This window comes from Papio anubis, chromosome 4 (genome assembly GCF_008728515.1).
Source record: "Papio anubis isolate 15944 chromosome 4, Panubis1.0, whole genome shotgun sequence".
NCBI classification, from domain to species: domain Eukaryota; kingdom Metazoa; phylum Chordata; class Mammalia; order Primates; family Cercopithecidae; genus Papio; species Papio anubis.
Window position 1 is genome coordinate 67,405,622 of NC_044979.1, and position 20,064 is coordinate 67,425,685.

The following is a 20,064-nucleotide window of genomic DNA, read 5'->3' on the forward strand; positions in this document are numbered from 1 at the left end:
TTTATTTAATTAATTTACTTTAGAGACAAGGTCTCCATATGTTGACCAGCCTGGTTGCAAACTCCTGGCCTCAAGCAATCTTCCTGCTTTGGCATCCCAAAGTGCTGGGATTACAGGCATGAGCCACCATGCCTGGCATCCTAAGAGCTTTTTTATACCTTGCTGTTTAAATGAGAAACTGTACCTAATTCTCTGTCTCTTTCTGACAAAATGCATGGGAATGATAGGGCAGGAGGAGGAGATTACTGAGTTCTGACAGGCAGGAAGCTCAGGAGTGTCATTTATGCACACTCCTGTGGCATAGCTTCTCAGTAGATTCTAGTGCTTTTAAAATCATAAACAATCTTGTCAATAGTTGATTTTCAAAGAGAAGATAAAAGATGTGTTTTTTTCTGATGCTTGGGACAGATCCTAATGCTACCAGATTCTGGTTAAAATTGGTGACCTAAACATGTACCTACCAAAGGAATCATAGAGATGTCACAGAAAGTGATATTGTGAGTATTTTGTTTGTAACAAATCGAAAGGAAGTGTGTTTTAGTTATGTAAATGCAGGCCTTTTGGGAACAATATGACACGTTAAACCAGTATAATTGCAGTAAGCGTTGACAGGTGAATTTTTTTTTTAAATCCCACTATCCTCATCTTTTTACATTTTGGGCTAATTTTTTCATTCTCGATAAACTTTCACTCATAAACTAACTGGGAGACACAGGGATAGTGATATTAGAAGACAAATGAAGTACAGCTTTATGTATTTTTCCTAGGTACTCACCTTTTTACTTGAAAAAGAATAGAAAAAACATATACACTTCTGATTCTTACCCAGAAAGGGCAGCAGATCTAAAAATCAATATATAACTTGGACCCTGTTCCCTGTGCCCAGGGGAATGAAGAAACAAAAACCTGGGCTTTCTTCTCTGCTCAGTCTCCAAGTGACATAGTTATAGGCACGTCGTGGGGTAGGTGTGGGACTTTTCAGATCAAGAGCCTCTCCTGGGCCAGCTGTACTTGGCGGAATGTCCTGTTTCTCTCTGCACTGTACAATAGCTGTGGGTAGTAAGTAGCTAAGACCGGTGGTGTGGGCGGTAAAGGAATTTACCAAGACAATTGTAGGTAAAGAAAGGCAGATTTATTAGAGAAAATACGAAAATACATTTTAAGGATACAGTCAGCAAGAGAGGAGCTGACTGCGAGGAGACAAAAACTTGCTGGGGATTTATAGGATGGTGCTGGTGCTGGAGAGGGCTATGTGCGGTACTGATAATGTTAAGGTTGCGGTGAGCTAACTTGCATTTTTCTACCAGTTGAGGGTCTCGTGGTAAGTTGGGCACAGGTAGATTTTGAGTTATTTGTGCAGGAGGGCCAGGTGTCCTGAACCATGAAGAAAGGCAGATTTATAGTTTATCTGCTTTTTCTTTTTGCTTCCCCTTGGTCCTGCCAGCCTGACTCCTTTTCCCTAATTAGCCACACTGCTGACTGGCTTCTGCCCTCTAACCCTCTCCCCATCTTGGTGAAAGGATCAGTGTCTTGTGGACCTGAACTGGGGATCCCTTCCTGAGAGCCAGAAGTTCTGACTCTTGCCCAGCTCAATGAGGCCTTCTCAGTGCACCTGGGCAAGTTACACATAATGGAAACTATATCTGTTTCCTTAGGTTTTGAAGACTTGAGATATTATGTAGACTTCAATAAATATTGCTATAAATAGTGACTTAAATTCATTCATTGAAATTGCAGTTATTTTATGCCAATTTGGTGCCAGCTGCCCTGCTGGATACTACAGATATAAAACAAAGACAGACATGATTCCTGCTCTCAGACATTAATGAGACAGAGATGGGCCGAAAGAGAGAAGTTACTATATCACCTGCACACTTGGTATATGATTGGCCTACTGTTTTCCTGGATCTATTCTCTTTGGGAGCTGTGGTGATTGGTGATAAATTAATTGTGCAGGTGGTCTGCTGGGTTAAGGGAAGAAAAAGGAAGAAATCTCAACCTCATAGTTTATGTCAAGATTATTTTAGCACTACATATAACAGAACAACCACTTCAGCCAAAAACAAAAAAAAAACAAAAAAAAAAAAAACAAAAAAGTCGGGGGGAGTTGGGTCTTATATATTATAATCTACTTTATTAGTGAATTACTTTCAGGATGTTGGGGGCAATCTGTAGTATCCATGATCACTCAGAATGATTACTTTGTCTTTGTCAATTGCTGTATCTCTGTCTGGAACACCCATCACTATAGTTACAAGGTGTTTACCGAAATGTGAGACAAGACCGCAAGGAAGGAGATAGTATTTTCATTTCTCTATTTAACTAGAAGGAGGAAGAAGGAAATTGCTTAGGATTTAAGGATTTTAGATTGCCTGGTTTATTGTATACATACCCGCTATGTATGATTATTGAAAGAGCTTTGGAGTAGTTTGAATTTACAGCCTTGAAAATAGCAGATGTACAAATAGGTGTAATTGTCTTTTAATGCTGCTATTCCCAAAGCATCTTAAAATAAAGGTCAATATTGATAAAATGTTTGGAAGCGGGCTTTTAGGATAATGCCATTTTCAAATGTGAGGTTATTGGTTTTCCAACCGCCTTCTCATAGGTAGTCAAAATTTTACTGTACACACACATTAACATTATTGCAATGTGTTATTCATGTTATTCTGAATGAAATATCAAACACTGACAAGACACAAGTTACTATCTAGAATATAAGGAGAAACAGAATCATTAGGTTACCATAGGTATACATGAATAAATGGAGAATATCTGTTTTTGTTTGCAGAAATCCAGAAGTTGACTTTTTGGATGTTGAAAGCAACACAAATGCATACACACACACACACACACACACACACACACACGTATGTAGGAATACATGTTAGGAATACACATTTTATATGTATGTATGTGCATGTATGTGTATTCATATGTGCCAAAATTTATAATGTATTTCTGCCATTTTTATTAAAAGTTAAAAAAATTCTAAAATATGAAGAAATACACATTCATCTGAAGTATGAAGCAACCCTCCAGGAAAATCTTTCAAAACTTCATCTTTATCATAACACCCAGAAAATGTCAAGTCATTCATTACATATAATTAATACATCTATTTTTTTCTTTCTTCCTCAAGCACAGACATTGCAAAATGAGGCATGTGGTTTTGTTGTAAATAACACTGTTTTCAACAATTTGTTTCCATGTCTGGACAGATGTATCATTTAATTTGTCAATTCTGGAAATTTATTTATTTGGCTCAGTTTTTGTTCTCAGATGCAAACACACATACCTAATACTACAAATATGGAATAAAAATCTTCATTTCTTAAGAGTCAAAAAAATTGTTGATTACAAACCTTTGATTGCAATGTGACAACACAATTTATCAAAAGTATCACCATCCTTGAATAAGGTGGGATCATTTCATGAATTTAAAAAATGTCTTCTAGTTAAAGAAAGGTCATGGGACTAATACAAGCATTTAGGCTACTCAATTTTCTATTTGTGCAGAGTAAGTCAATGATTTACTTCTTCCAGAAAGATTTCAAATGGGAAACAAGTTTAGCATTTAGTGTATTAAACTTTCATGCACAGTAGGTACTCAGTCCATACATAGTTAAATCAATTTTGTATATTGTCTTCCCTGAGAAAAAGTAGCATTTGCATGGATAATCCATAGGTATTTTTTCTAGCATCTTAATGTGTGTTTAGAAGTTTATTAAGTTTATTTGGTTATCAGTGACTTTATCAAAATGTGTGGGAATTCAACACTTTATACACAGTAATCCAGTCATCCAACTGAAAACCAACTCAACTATAATATCTGTTAATTTCAGAAGGATCTCTCTTGTTTTCAGAGAAAGATATAAATTAAATTCAGTACCTTTTAATCCTGTAGGATAAAACATATATGTAGGCCATCTAGATGACAAGCATTAAGATACTTCCCAATTCATGCTGGAATTTGATAATGTAATTTCTTAGAGAAATACAAATTTCTAAATTTGTGAGGCAAACTCTACTGATTTTATCAGGTAGGAGTGGGGGATAAAATATTTTGGTTTAAAATGATAAGCAAAAGAACACAAATACAAATACAGCCGAAGAGTAGTCTGAAAGTAAAACAGATTGTCACATTGTTAACATTTTTTCCATGAATAATTAAAAGGTAGTTATATTATTTTAAAAGTTCTTCCCAGCCTGTAGGGCAAATGAGCAATAAAAGATAGTAGGTAACTGAAGCAGTTATTTGAATTACTCTATCAAAAATTCCAACCAATTATATATCTATGTGTGCTATGAAATTGAGGCCAAGGCAGATATTTTAACTTAAATAGATAAATAATTCCTTTGGTTTGCTAATGTGATTAACATTTATCTGTATCTGAAAAAGTGTACTCTTTTTCAGTAAGCTATATTCTCTGTTAATTTCAGAAGGAGTTCTTGTTTTTAGAGAAAGATGTAAATTAAATTCAGTGACTTTTTTATCTTTACGACACATCTGTAGGCCATCTAGGTGACAAGCATTAATAACTACACTTTGACAAAAGATGGAATTGAATTTTATAAGCTCCTTGGAAATTATGACACATTGAGTTACTTGCTCTTGCAAATAGCCAGGCTCTCACATTATTGAGTTGAATGGATTCTTGTTTGTTGATAAGTAACTCCTTTACCTTGAAACCCTCCATGGTATCCCACGAACCACATTTAGCAGAGAGTTCTTCATGTGGGAAGTGGGGAACTATCTGGCATTAAGGACTAAATGAAATTTTCTGTACGATTCTGTTTCCTAGACCATGTGTCATGGGCTTCTGCTCATATTCCCAGTGTTCTACGCAGACAGACACTTGCTGCTGAACGTTTAGTCAAGGATAAAGATAGAAATGCAAAAGTCTCACAATATAGGTAGGATTTTTGTTGGTATGCGTTAGTTTTATAGCTCCAGGCAACATAACAACAGAGATAATACACAATTACTCAAAGGAAGACATTTTTGAAAAATAGTCTTTGTCTCTACCCCTGAATAGTTCTGTCTAATGCCATGATTCCTGATTAGGAGGGTCTCTCTCATCCCTTCCACATGGCCATGTTTGATTTTTCTCTAAGTGGGAGAATCTCAGTTGCGTTCTCGTTGGAGGTCTAGGTGTAATTATAAGACTCAGGGTTTCTGGCAGGAGTAAAAGAATGCATACAGTCTTGTTTTCTTCTTTTGAATCATTCCCTTTGGAGGTCCTGTTTAGAAATGGCTCATTATTAATTTCTGCAGTGAAACGTGAGCTCCTGGTCTGTGGCATCCATTAGGGTCGCTTGCCCTTCATTCACAAAGAAGCCTAGTTCGGCAAAGATTTGAACTTTTCTTTTTCCTTTTCGCTTTAAATGTACATATCTCTAAATGTACAAGTGTCTGCTTCCACATGTTCACAGCTTCTGAATGGAGGTCATAGAGGATACATGACTGGCATATCTCTGTGACCCCAATTTATTCCTCATGGTCTGTTCTATACTCATACTTTACTGATGAAAAAGAAAACAATGCTGTTACTTGATAGCTTGTTGAATTTAGGAATCTCAGATATATGGATGAGATAAGGTCCTAAGGAAAAGTTGCATAAACTGGAGTCATAAAAAGAGTATACTGCTGAGACTGAGTTTGAAAATGTGTGGCTTAAAATAAGGGGACTGATTTTGCCATGGTAGTAAAATTACAGTAGGTCAGTTCCTGCAGCCTTGATTGCCGCTTAGAACTTCGGAATCTAGAAGTTATGAAAATGCAGGAGCTATCCATTACATGTGCATTTAAAAGACATACACGTTAAAAGGAAAACAGGTTCAGATGATTACTGAATATCTGCTTGTACAAAATGCAACACTCTCTTATTTATTTATATTTTAAATAGGGCTTTCTGTAACATTGGCAAGCAGGCAATTGGAGGCCATGAAAATTCCATAATTTAATATAAAACTTTTTTAATTGCCAAGAGTAGGAACAATTTTTTTTATTGAAACAAGACAGAGAAATATTACATTATGTAATACCATAACTCATACAATAAAATAATTTCAACTTAGGAAATTAGTTTTGCATAAGCCTGGCTATTAGTATTAGGGACCAGGGGACTGATAGGTTTCATTATTTTTACTACAGTGGGATATCTGTACATAAGGTCCTGAGAGAGTAGGTAAAATAGTGAAAATCTCAACAAATTTCTCTGAGAGATATGAGGACTGCAAAATTCAATGCTGACCTCAATGGAATGCTCAGAGAGATAAGCAACAACATTATGGGGAGCAGACACAATTCCTTCCACACCGAAGTCTAATGACAGAAAAAATCAGAAACCTTTCCTGCTAAAAAAATACATAATGAAGTAAGTAAATAAACCAGTGAAATGTTCTCCTGGAAAATGCCTGCTTTTTAAAATATATTGTGTCCTTAGGAGAGGAGAATTACTCAGCAAAGAAACTGGGTTCTTGACTGGACTCTGCCTATTTTTTTCACTGTTTCACTTACAGAAGACTTTTAATTTGTTGCTGTTTTAAAAATAATACTACCTAATGGTGTTACCATGGTAACCATGTCTTAGAAACCAATCATCAGAGCTGCCCAAATGGTACTCAGAAATTGGAGTGTAGAATAGTAATACAAATAGAGAGAAACTGTCCCATCCTCACCAAGGGAACCTCCAAACAGCTAGATGAAGAATGCAGACATGAAAAAGTTGGAAAGATGGAGGACACAACCTTAGGTGGAGACAACTAAGAGCCAAAGGGATTGAAAAAACAAGGTGTCCACTGAAGGTTCTTTGCCTTGAAGTAATAATGGAATTTTTCAAGTTAAATTGGAAGGGATTGGAAAATCTATGCTTGCTGTTGTGGCATGGGCAATTTAGAAAGCAATTCTAGTAGATCACCTATAGAATTTACCAGGTTGAAAGTAGGGGTTGGGGGATGAGAGAAAATGACAAAACCACAGTGTGCACAGACTCAATTTTAAGGCCACATTCTAATGATGGGTGTATATGTGTATGCGTGTGTGTGTGTGTGTGTGTGTGTGCGCGCACATGCATTTGTGTGAAGAGTGGTGTTTTTTTAGTTGAGTATAAACTGGGTTTCACAGTCTGGTTTTGTTTGATAGTGGGTTGGTGTACCCTTTCCTACTAAGCACACTTTTGTGTATGTGTGTGTGGGGGGGTGGGTGGGTGGTTCAGGAGTGATTTAATTAAAAATTTAAGCATTTTTAATTTTTTAGTGCAGAGACTCTTGACAGCAGGCTGTAAGGCACATGGTTGTTATTTCTTAAGTAGAGTTCTATAGTAGAATGGAAGATCTGTTTATTCTACCTCCTATGTAGCTATTTAATCCATTTTCATCTGTTTCCACTGGCACTATTTAGTTTTGGTCCTTATCATCTTTCTCCTTGTGGCGGTTGTTTTTCAGCATTTTCTTTCTAGAATCCATCCTTCTATCACTTGTTGGCAAAGTGATCATTCTATAATGCTGGAGTGATCATTTCACAGACTGACAATCTTTTAATGGCTTCTGACCACTGTTAGGAACTAATCCTCACTTTGCCCTTCATGATAAGTCCCTGCCTACTTCTGGTCTTATAATGAACCCTACGCCATTAACAAATCTCCTTCTAGTTCCCAAATCCACCTAATGTCATGCCCTTCCTTTTCAGTAGTCCTGGAATCCTGTCTGTTCATCTTCTCCCCACCTCCGCTGTCTCTCCAACTAGCAAGCAAGAGGAGAACAGTTAAGAAAGGAAACCAGTTAGCTGGCTGGCTTATAACTCTGAGTATTTGACATTTATTGAAATGGCAATCTTCAGAAATTCTTTTCTGACTCAATTTCCAGCTCTTTTTATACAAAAAAGCATTATGCTCTTTCTTAATTTTGTTAGGAAAATCAGTTGCCTTTTTCAAGTAATAACAATATTATTTGCATAAAGCAATGTAAAATGTTAGTATTTCTTTTTGAGAAAAATACATGTATGAGTTTGCAGTATTTAAAAATAATCTGATCAAACCAGGAAACTCAGGTTGAGGTATGGCAGAAGCACTACCGTTCTTCTGGTGGTTCTAGCAGAGGCATCCACAGTGAATTAGTTGCAAGGAATATACCTGTGAGAGGAATGAACAAGTTATCCCAGGGTTATTGGGGAACATTCACACCATAAGAGCAGGTCCTCTGCATAATATCTGGGTATCCCTTCTGTATGAAATTAGAATGAATTTCTAATGTTTTATTCTAAAACTAAATGGAATCACTGACCATTTTACTGATGGGAGGTCAATGCTGGTGTTTCAAAAAGTAGAAAGCAGAGAGTTAGTCTGTAGAAACTGGACATTGAAAGTGGGGAGCACCTGTCTTAAGGTAGCTCTTAACATAAGAAAAACTTTGGGTAAGTCCCCTTACTTTCAAAATATTCTTCAGTCTAAAAAGCCGAGGTTCTCAAAATTGAGGGTGCATCAGAATCACCTGGAGAACTCAGTGTAGCACATTGCTGGGCTCCATCCCCAGAGTTTCTGAATTAGCAGGATGGTATGGGACCTGAAAATGTGTACTTTAACAAGTTCTTAGGTGGTGCTGATGCTGGGGGTCTGGGGCAAGACTTTAAGAACCACTGGGCTGAAGGATATATAATGTCCACATCCTATTTTATGAATTAAGGGGGTAATTATAAACATGACAATGCCCTTTGAGTTGGAAAGTCACTTCTGTAATGTGTAGGTAGGAAATGGTTACAAAACAATAGGAAAAAGGGAACTAACATCTTTTGTTAGTTGCAGGAAAATTACTTAATACCTTTTCTTTAAAAAGAAAAATAATACTTAGAAGGATAAAGGCAAGAGAGAATCCCTTCAAAAATTTCAGAAAGACTTAGGTTTAAGTAGCACATGTGAAGTGATTTAAAAATACGAGCACACACACACACACCACTTTTTAATCTAATGTATTACTTCTTCTTAATTGGCTGATAAATAACCAATAATACATTTAGACAATGTTAGAATTATAGTAGAGATTATTGTGTGATTTTCAAAACAGCTGATAATTATAACAATAGTAATATAAAGTAAAGATATATTTTTTTTCCTGGTTGGGGGAAATAAAAAAAAACTATCATGGGAATTAAATTATCAAACAAATTCTTTTTGTGCCTCCCAGTTGTTCATCATGCACTAACAGTTTAACAGAATCAAACCCATTTTCTTTTGCAGTTCACTTTTTGATAATGAGGCAAGTGATAATAGAATAAATTGACATTAGTAGTTTTTAAAGCAATTGTCACTGAATATCCTGAGGTGAGGACACATTCAACTCAATCCTGTGCTATTTTGACACTCCCATTTACAATATTGTAAAATTATCTTAGACCCTTTGTCCCCACATCATGGAGACATCATCCATCCCCACATGGTATATTAATCACCATTCTCCAGAACCTTTACACACACACACACATACACACACACACACACATGCACCCCATATATAAAGACATTTATTATAGGGTATTGGCTCTTGTGAATTATGGAGGTCAAGTAGTTCCAGATCTGCGGTCTACAAACTGGAGACCCAAGAAAACCTGGGATGTAATTCAAAGACCTGAGAGCCAGAGAACCAATGGTGTAGATGTTCCCAGTCTCAAGGTCTGAGAACCAAGAGTGTTGAAAGCAGGAAAAGATTAATGTCCCAGCTCAAAAGCTAGGCAGAGAGAGAGCAAATCCAACCTTTCTCCTCCTTTTTGTTCTACTCAACACCTGGACGGATGGGATGAGGTCCTCCCACATTAGGCAGGGTCATCTGCTTTACTTAGTCCACCCATCCAAATGTGAATCTTTCTGAAACACCTTCACAGATACATCCAGAGATAATATTTAATCAGATATCTGGCATCCTGTGGCCCAGTCAAGTTGACATATATGTCTAAAATTAACCATCACACACAGATATTTAAGTATTACTTACAAAAACATGAACATCTACAGATACATGTTGCAAATATTTTCAACTGTAGAAATGAGATGCTAAGGTTTCCTAAATAATTGTCAATTATCTAGAATATGGAATTAATCAGAGCACCCCACTCCACTCCCAGTGATTTTGCTATCTGAAAGGTGCATCACATAAGAAGAAAACAGTATTAGTCCCTAATGTCTTTGGGTCTTTTAAAAAATTTGATAATAAATTATGTTGAGGGACCCAAAGTAGCTATGTCCACAGGGCAAAGTGACATGTGGATCAAAGCCATTCTAACCAACTGAGATAATTATATACATCATAAATTCTGAAAAGAGCCATCGTCCTTATAGGAAGTGAGTTAAAAATCAAAAGTCACTTCATTATTCCCTTTAGAAACATTTAGAATTTCTATGTAATATGGTCATGTAAAAATCAAACCAACAGTACCTCAAAAAAAAGAACAGCAATAAAAAGAACATATTCAGAAGTACTGAAATCCTTTTTATCATACTTATATAATGTATAAGACTTACGTGATTAATCATCATCACCATAGCTAGTGTGTGACTTAGATAATTTAGGATATTAGAAATAATTTTAGCGAGAAGATTTCACTTCAGCTTATTGCAAACACACACATACAACTTATAGATGCTAAATGAAAGTATTATTTCAAATGAGAGCATATTAACTTGTTAGCCTGGAAATTCTGTCAAACCTCCTGACTAATCAAAAATATGTATTTGAACAATTTGCTGTTGTGAATTCAGCCTTTTGCACCTTCTACCTCTCTTTTCAATTGTAGTGTTAGAGTGTTCTGTTGCTTAATTCCCACCATAATTAAATAATTTATAAATAATGCATACCTCATCTCTTCCCAAGAAAGAATTTAAAGAGGCTGCATTTAACTAGGAAACTACCATAAATATATAATGAGGTGGATTTCAGTACTCTCTCTTTGGTGACTGGAAGGTCACTCCTCCTTGCCAGGGAAACAGAAACAGTCTCTGCCAGCCTGTGGACAAAGTGAACAGGACAAGACAATACTGCCTCCTTCTGCTGGGCTTGGCTCACTTTGGGGGTGGAAGGCTGACGGTTTAGTCCTTAGGAACATGAACCAGTTCAAATTTTGCCTCTTCCACACACTAGCTTTGTGTTCTAGAAAAAGGTACCTGGTCTCTCTGTACTCATTTTCAGTTATTTTATTTTAGTAATAATTACTAAATTAATTATTTTAGTAATAATTATAGTTATCTCATATAGTTGTTGAGAAGATTAAATGAGTTTTAAAAAATAGAATGTGACAAAAATGCCTGGTGGTTAGTAAGTACTACTTGAGTGCCAACTAGTTAGACATAGCTTTCTATTCAATTAAGACAACAGTTCTTCAAAGATGCCACACTTAAACCAGTCCCAGTGCTATAGTATCATAGGCACTTGCACTTTTCTTTATGACACATCTTCATTTGCAATTGATATTTAAGGCTCTGAATCTGTTTCTCCCATGAGGTTGTAGGCTCCGGGAAGGCTGGAATCTTGTCTGTCTGGCTTAACATTCTATCTCTGGTATGTATACAGTGCCCAGCGTGAAGCAGTTATTCAATAACTGGCTGTTGAATGAACGAATCCAGAAAGACATGCCTATAAACATGCTAATCAAGATGGGATTTCTAGTAATTATTTTGTTAGTTTTGCAAATTTTTATTATCTAAGTTTTTATACTTATTGTATTTTCTTTGTGCAATAATGAAAGTAAAATCCTGTTATATCACCTTTGTGTACTATTGTAAATCACTTCAGTAAGACAGCAATAGAGCTGTCAGATGAAATTCATGTTTTATTTTTTGTGGACCTCTGGAATAGGTTAGTAGTTTTCAATTGGGGGTAATTTTGTGATACCTCCTCCCTCCCCGCTAGACATTTGTCAATGTTTGGAGATATCTTTGATTGTCACAATTGCAAAAGTGCTACTGACATCTAGTGTACAGAGGGCAGGGATGCACAGGACAGTCCCTTACCACACTGAAAACCATTGAGTCTGAAATGTTAATAGTGCAAAGGTTAAGAAATCCTGGCATAGATCTATAGAGCCCAGTTAAAAAAAAAGTTTGTTTAACTTCCAAAATTGGTTGAGATGTTAAATAATATGACATCAGAATTTTACAAGTTAATTGATAATAAAAAGTTAATAATTAAAATAATTTATTGTGAAATTTTTGGTGGTTTGTATTTGCTTCATGATATAATTTGCTGATAGTTTTAGTATTTAGTGTAGCATATTCACCAATATTATCTATGTCAGTAGAGAACTTTATAGTCTGCTACAGGTTTTTCTCTTTACAACCAGTGAAAGTGGTTTTAAAAGAAAAGCACCAATTGACTGTTTACATACTGCTAAATAACTACTTTGGCAGATTTATTTTTTTAAAGAACAGTTCGTGAATAAATTTAGCCAAACTGTTGGGCAGAGTACAAATAACCATATTGTCTATAGATTGTTGCTTGTAGCTCTGGACTAATAAAGCACAAATAAGATAGGGATATCTAATGTTTATGTAGCTTGGTCTATTTGAGTTTAACAACTGGGATGGTGTTAGACAGGATAGGTTAGGTTCTGCTGCAGTAACACATCTCAGTGGCTTTAACATAGCAAAAGTTTATTTCTTCTTCAGAGTAACTCTCCCATACAACTGCCTCTGTGTGGCAACTCAGCAATCCAGCTGGGGAAGGTAGCATCATCCTGGAACTGCACTTTTTGGAACAGATGGCCTTATTAGTCAGTGTGATGGGGAAAAGAGAACATGGGAAATTGCATGTTAACTCTAATGCTTTCATGTGGAATTGACACAGGTGACTTCCAGTAACATTCTATTCACCTCACAAATCACATACCATGGCTAGATTCAGGGATCCAGGGAAGTTTAATCTACTTATGTTGCACAGGAGAAACAAATATTTCTGAGCCTGAGTAATAGCTATCATAGTTAGCTTTAGCATTTGCTTACCTTTATATATGGTTGTTCAGTACAGTTATTAAGGAAGTATATTTGCTGAATGCACAGATACCATTTCTCTTGCCAAATTAACCTAATATCATTATGCTTATTTGGGTTCTCTATATCTCACTTAATGAATTTGTAATGTGCTTCTAAATGTTTAGGCTGCTAAGTGAAAGTCTTTGCCAGATGCTATGGTCTCTGATTTCTCAAATAGGCTAACATATTCCATAGTACTGAATGCTAAAGGAAAAGATGGTGGTCTTTTCAATTTACATAACAGTAAGTATTCAAACATTACTTTTGTGGTAAATCAAAAATTGAGATACCTCAGAATAAAAATGAAGATGAATTTTTAAGATTAAAAAAGAGACCTCAATGAAATTTTGTGCTGTGGCAGGCTGCTTTATGCTCCAGGGGAAAGTATTTTTACAGGGTTGAGAAGCACTGCTTGTGTACCTAAGTTTTTATTCAACTTTGATATGGTTATTTTCTTAATTGTCTTCATTTTGTTTTTTAATATAGCTCTTCTTCTGGGACCCATTATTATATACATTATAAAAATGGGAGAATTTTGCAAAAAAGAATTCACAATTCTATTCTGTATCCTACTAACAGCTTGATAAGAGAAACTAAATAATACAATTGATCATTGTGGTCATTATTCTAGACCACTACATGGACTTGCAAGAAAATGGAGAACTATACCCGCTCTTCCCTGTTTTATCATGTGATTTGTCCATTTCTGGTTTATATTAGCTATAGCTATCTGAGTCTGTATTTACACATTTATTCATTTTTCATCTGTCAAACAACTTTTGAGCATCCACCCTATGGCATTATGCTAGGTACTGGGGATTAGGGCAAAATGAATAAGACAGTTTCTCCCTTCAAAGACCTTACTTCTAGTAGATGATGGCTACAGGGGTTATGAAATATCTCATTCATTTCACTTATATTTATTGAGCACTGATATGTGACAGACACTGAGGAATACTATAGTGAATGCGAGGCAGTAGAGTGTAGTGTTTGAGAGAAGTGTCTCAGCAGTCAGACTGGAATCAAATTGCATTGTGAGGCCTCCTGGAGGCTCTTCAGCTACCTTGTGCCTCAGTTTCCTCCTGTGTAAAACTTGAATACTGTAGTTGCAATATTGTGACACAAGAAATTTAAATTTTGTCTTTGTCCCCATTTCCTGGCACAGAGTTCATGAAACCCTTGTAATTTCCTAAGAGACAGGAGTGTTAAGAGCATCTTTTGTTCTAATATTTGGTCTTAGACCACAGTTCCTGATTCAGAATTCCTAAATCCTGTGGAATTTTCTGGGTGATAGAAGTGTCTCTTGTTCTAGTGAGGTGACTCTTGTTGGGTTCCTAGATAGCTTTAGGGTTGGGGTTGGTCACCAAAAAGACCAAGCTATGATTAGAAGCTTGGAACTTTCAGCCCCACTTTCACATTCTCCAGAAAGGAGATGGAGGCTGGAGATTGAGTTAATGATAGATAGTGTCTATGTGTTGAAGCCTCCATAACAATCCCTTAAAGACAAGGTTTGGAGAGCCTCTTGGGAAATTAACACATTCATATGCTGGGAGGTGGATGCACCCCAACTCCATGGGGACAGAAACTCCTGCAGTAGTAACTCATCTTATGTAACTATTCATGTGGCAGGTTGTACCCTTCATCATATCCTTTATTATATAATAAACAAATGTTGCAGGGCTTTTCCTTAGTCAGCTAAAGATGGTGGTCCTTATCACACAGCCATAAAAATTTAGGCTCGCAGATGACTTGAAGAGTGAGGAAAATGGGATTTATTGGGCAAAAAGGGGAAACAGACTCTTAGCGAAGTGAGGGAGTGTGCTTCCTGCCCGTGGGTTTCCCGCCTCACAGATTGAATCTCAGATTCCACACAGGAAGAGGAGGGGCCAGGCTCCTCCCCTATGAAAAGGGCGCTAACTTCTGTGGTTCCAGCCCAGTTTGAGGCCAGCTGGAGTTTTTCCAGGAAGCCCTTCCCACCTGTCTGTCTCACAAGTAAACATAAACAAGTGTTTCTCTGAATTCTGCAATTCCTAACAAATGATCAAACCTGAGGAGGGTGGTCATGGGAACCCTGGTTGGTCAGAAGTGCTAGAGACCTGAACTTGCAATTGGTGTCCGAAGTGGGAGGCAGTCTTGTGGAACTGAGCCTTTAACGTGGGATTTGATGGTAACTCCAAGTAGATAGTGTCAGAACCGAATTGAATTGCAGGACACCCAGCTGATGTTTGGATAGTTAAAGAATTGCTTGATGTGGAAAAAACCCCCACATATTTGGTGCCAAAAGTATCGTGAGAGTACAGAGGAAAAAATCATTATTTTTCTTATACAATAGTTTATCAGAAAACCTGTTACAAATATCACTTTAAAAAACAATGGGAAAAATACAGTTCTATCATTTTCTGGTTTTTATGTAACACTTTTTTTTCAAATCATGGAAAAAAGCCATTGCAAATCACATTCTTCAAGGGACTTAACAGGTAAGATATTTGATCCAAGGGCAAGACAACCCCAATCGGAAGTGTTGTTTTGCAGAAGCCGCTTCCATTTTTCCAGGCTCTGAAATTCTAAAACATCTCCTGTCTGCCTCTATTACCAGGGCCTTGTGCTTGCTCTAAGAGTGGGCATTCATCAGGGGTACAGGTAATTGTCAACAACCTAAGGGGCTACCTTGGCACCAGAGCGGCAAGTGCCTGCTACTTAAGAATTTTATATTGCCTTTGTGAAAGAGCTTCACCAGTGTGATTTAACTTTGCAAAGGAATAGGTATAGAGAGAACTCAGTGGAGACCCATTCTTTGGTAATATTTGCATTTTATGGGAAGCATACATATAAATTTCCCATTCTATAGTAGTATGGCTTTAATCTTAATGAATGCCATTTTGTTGATACTCTTCAGAGAGTGGAATTAACATTCACATGTGCACTGGAAATGTTAAAGTGTTATTAGTCTCCCGAGGGTTTTGCTTCTGGCTATGCAGTTTCAGAGATTTCATCATAGTTTAGGTATAACAAAACACCACCATTTCTGCTTACTAGAGTGAACTCTCCAAGATTTCTTTATACTTTAGACTAAGGCTTGATTTTTTTAAAACAGAAAAAAAGGTTTTCCTAGACCCTGAATATAACCTGATGTCAAAAATCAATTGAAAAGCCAGTAAAAATTTGTCATGAGTTCTGTGAGAAAGCTTTTTTCATAACAGTTTTCTGGTTTTTACTAACAAATTTCTTTCTTTCTTTCTTTCTTTCTTTCTTTCTTTCTTTCTTTCTTTCTTTCTTTCTTTCTTTCTTTCTTTCTTTCTTTCTTTCTTTCTTTCTTTCTTTCTTTCTTTTCTTGAGATGGAGTCTCGCTCTGCTGCCCAGGCTGGAGTGCAGTGGCACAATCTCAGCTCACTGCAAGCTCCGCCACCCGGGTTCACGCCATTCTCCTGCCTCAGCTTCCTGAGTAGCTGGGACTACAGGCGCCCGCCACCACGCCCAACTAATTTTTTTTTTTTTTTTTTTTTTTTTATATTTTTAGTAGAGGCAGGGTTTCACCATGTTAGCCAGGATAGTCTTGATCTCCTGACCTCGTGATCCACCCACCTTGGCCTCCCAAAGTTCTGGGATTACAGGCGTGAGCCACCATGCCCGGCCACAAATTTCTTAATTAAGTTGCCCAAACTATTAATGTGGTTTTGTAGAATTTTAGAAATTTTATTTATTTATATAATGTTTACACATTCCCTGATCTTACAAAGAATTTGAGGTGACAAGCCCCATTTTATGCTAGTTTTCCACTACTCTTTTTTTTAAGACTCTAAAGATGAGAATTTAGATTCAACAGCCATGCAAAGTAACCAGAGGTTTGAAAACACTGTTTAATTTCTTACCTTTGCTGCCTGTCTTTTCTTTCACATGTGAACCCCTTTTTTTCTCATTTATTCTCCAGGCCTTGATCATTTTACCTTACATAAAGATTCTTGGTTATTAGATAAAAATGAGGGAAAATATCCCAGATTTTGGTTATGTAGTAATCAGTACAAATGGTGTGAAACTTTTGAGTGTAGCTTCACTTACACATGCATACATGTGCAGAAACAAAAACATCCACATTAGACTTTAACATTAAAATTCATTTCATAGAATCTGGGTTTTCATTTTGCTTATTTTTCTACTTACATCCAAATTATAACATTCCAAATCTGAAGGCAATATTCTGTTATAAAAAAGACAGCCAAAACAAAGAATATTTATGTAGGGCATTATTTGACCATCCTCTTATCATGGTCTTGGGAGGTTTTTAAGCCCTTCCAAGGACTGTGCAAGGTAGAGACTGTCATTGCCATGCAAATGATAAGGTTGTTCCTGGACCAAACTGAGGGTTGGGCTGCTATTTCTTGTGGCCCAATAATGAGATGCAGATGAACTGGGGAGGAAGAGAGTTTTTATTTCTTTCATTGGTTACAGGGAGAAGGCCTGGAAATTATCACCAGACCAACTCAAAATTACAAAGTTTTCCAGAGCTTATATACCTTCTAAGCTATATGTCTATGTGTAATTGTGCGTTCATCTAAAGACATAAGTGATTAACTTCTTTTAATCTATAACTAAGGTCTGATTCCTGAGGAGGTACCTTCCTCTGGAGGCTCAGTAAATTTACTTAATCTAAATGTGTGGAGGTGCTGGGGTGATTACCCTTATCTTGTCTGCTGCTAAATCATGGAGGTTTGAGGAGTTCCTTCAGACCCCCAATAAACCTGTTTGTGGAGGCCTGGGGAGTTTCTTCAGACCCCCAATAAAACTTGTTTAATCCTAAATGAGTCCTGTTAAGAATCCCTTTGTTATTTTGTCATGATATAAGGCACAGGAAAGGCCTCGGCAAAACTCCTGATGGGCTTTTGTTACATCTCAGCCTTTGTATAAGAGCACTGGCTTTTAATATTTAACTTCACCACTTGGTCAGCACTGAAACAGTTGTTAGTGAGACCTGGCCCTCCACAAGGTAACTGAAGGTCTGAGATGTTAAGGGACTTGGCCAATGACATACAGCTTTTAAGTAGTAAAGCTGGGATTTGATTCAGTCATGTCTAGCTCTGAAGGTACCACTCCGTAGTGCTATCCTGAACTAACTGCCTCATGTCACCTAAAATGCAGAATCCCAAGCCCCAGTACTATAGGATCCAAATTGAATCTACATTTTAAGGAGATCCCCCCGTGACTTATATGCACATTAAAGTTTAAGACTGCAAGTATGGTTCTATATGCACATTAGAGTTTTAGACTGGAAGTATGGTTCTTAAAAAATAGTTTCAGGCAGTTAAATACAAGGTACTGAAAAAATTCCATTTGAGAGGCTTTTTGGTTGCTGGGCCTTTATGATTTTTACTTGATTACAAGCTAGACTGTATTTCATTATCCTTCAGGTGTTCTGCTTTCACATTGGCTTTGAGCTAGTCTAACAAGAGTCATGTCGGATGCTGTCTTCTGTGACATTTCTTAGTGATCTGTTTTGGTGGTATTATTGTCAGTTTAAATAGCCTTGTGGTTATAAAGCAAGAAAAATTGATTCTGTCCGAACTGTTTGATCTCTCTGTGTATCTGAGTAATCTTCTTGTCACATTTTCCTCCAAATTTACCTGTGCTTGCTTAATTCTTAAAAACAATCTATGACTTTCTCCTTGTCTACTCTTTCAAAACATTGTAAGTGACTTCCAGTGATAAAGCTCACTTAAAACAGACAAGATAAAAAGAAAAATTATAGAAACAAGTTTAAGAAGGTGAAACATACTTACATCATGCATATGAAATAAATTAGTTGCTGCAGTTGAAAACCGAATTTAATTTTCATCTTCTAGGCTGTGAAGTCAAAAGGAAAATGTAAGAGGCTGCCGAGTTCTCGAAGTGGGATGAATAGAATCATTCATGTTCATCTGGAGAGAAACACGTGTTCCTGTGACTGAATACTAACAGAAGTATATTAGAAGTCTCTTTTTCTAAAAGTTCATAAGGTAGCATAACATAATATAGTGCTTTTTGCAAAGAAAATGAAATGCATTACAAAAATGTACCTTTCTCATGCCAGTCTTCAGTACATGTTAAGGTCATAACTGAATTTAGATTTTATGTAATGGTTTTGGGTGGACTGAAAATAATTTGATGGGGTATATTATTTTTTGATGCTCAAAAACCAAATACAGTGAGAAGAGTTTGAGAGCCTTGTCTATATGTGTAATTTAATATTTTGCTTAAACTGAGCCTCCCTCTTGCATTAGATATACTTGAAGTGGGCTTTTTTGGCTAGTGCTAGATCTCCGTAAGTTTGAATTTTCAGATGAGTGTTAAGGTAATAAAATGTTCTGCCATTGGTTCAGATAGGCTTGGAATATTAGGGATGTTGGCAGGAATGTTGACATCCCACTGTGAAAAGCATTTTTCTCTTCTTAGTGGAACTCTCACTGTTGCAAACCTCTTCTGATTAGATAATGGAGGAGACGAGTTTTTGAGAGCACATGAGTTAGTCTTAAGCCCTCTAAAAAAACGTAAATCTCAAGTATCTTTCCTAGCATTGCTAAAGATGATTAAAGATTACAGCTACAAGGTCATTTGGCATTAAACGATTTTGAGGCCCAGTGTTGTTTGTTTCTTTCCCAGACAGTGGAATAATTACTGATTAAAGCATGGTCTCAACTCTCAATGTGTTTGCAGATGGTCAGGGAATAAAACTCTGAACTATTATTTCAGCAGAAATAACGTTTTATATATATTCATTATGAATAAGAACAAAGCCTTAAAAATTTGGTTGATCTTTTGCCCCAAAATCACTTGGCAATGCTTGCTAAAAGCAGAAAATAATTCATGTAAATACTAAAATCTCTATTTTAAACAAAACTTCCAGGTGACTTATATACAGGAGTCTTTGTGGACACTTTCAGAAATAATGGATGAGAATGGTAACCTTCTATTTAATGGATTGACTGGTCATTTTGGCTGTGTGGACACCCAGTTAAAGTGTAATGACTAAGGTCATCTGTAAAGACTGATTTTAATAATCTCCTTACAATTTTACTTG

General features: G+C 36.6%; 2 long non-coding RNA genes across 7 annotated transcripts in view; one reads left to right on the forward strand and one right to left on the reverse strand.

Annotated features, from left to right (window-relative positions):
• Positions 1 to 20,064, forward strand: part of LOC103883093 — a 145,814-nt gene that overhangs the window by 50,025 nt on the left and 75,725 nt on the right. For all 5 annotated transcript variants that reach the window (XR_645191.4, XR_645192.4, XR_004183197.1 and 2 more), the window contains exon 2: positions 18,851 to 19,003. This is a non-coding gene — a long non-coding RNA (uncharacterized LOC103883093). The remainder of the gene's footprint in view (positions 1 to 18,850; positions 19,004 to 20,064) is intronic.
• Positions 7,772 to 20,064, reverse strand: part of LOC103883092 — a 60,848-nt gene continuing 48,555 nt past the window's right edge. For both annotated transcript variants that reach the window (XR_002521105.2, XR_002521106.2), the window contains exons 5-6: positions 18,788 to 18,851; positions 7,772 to 8,135 (exon numbers count right to left, since the gene is read on the reverse strand). This is a non-coding gene — a long non-coding RNA (uncharacterized LOC103883092). The remainder of the gene's footprint in view (positions 8,136 to 18,787; positions 18,852 to 20,064) is intronic.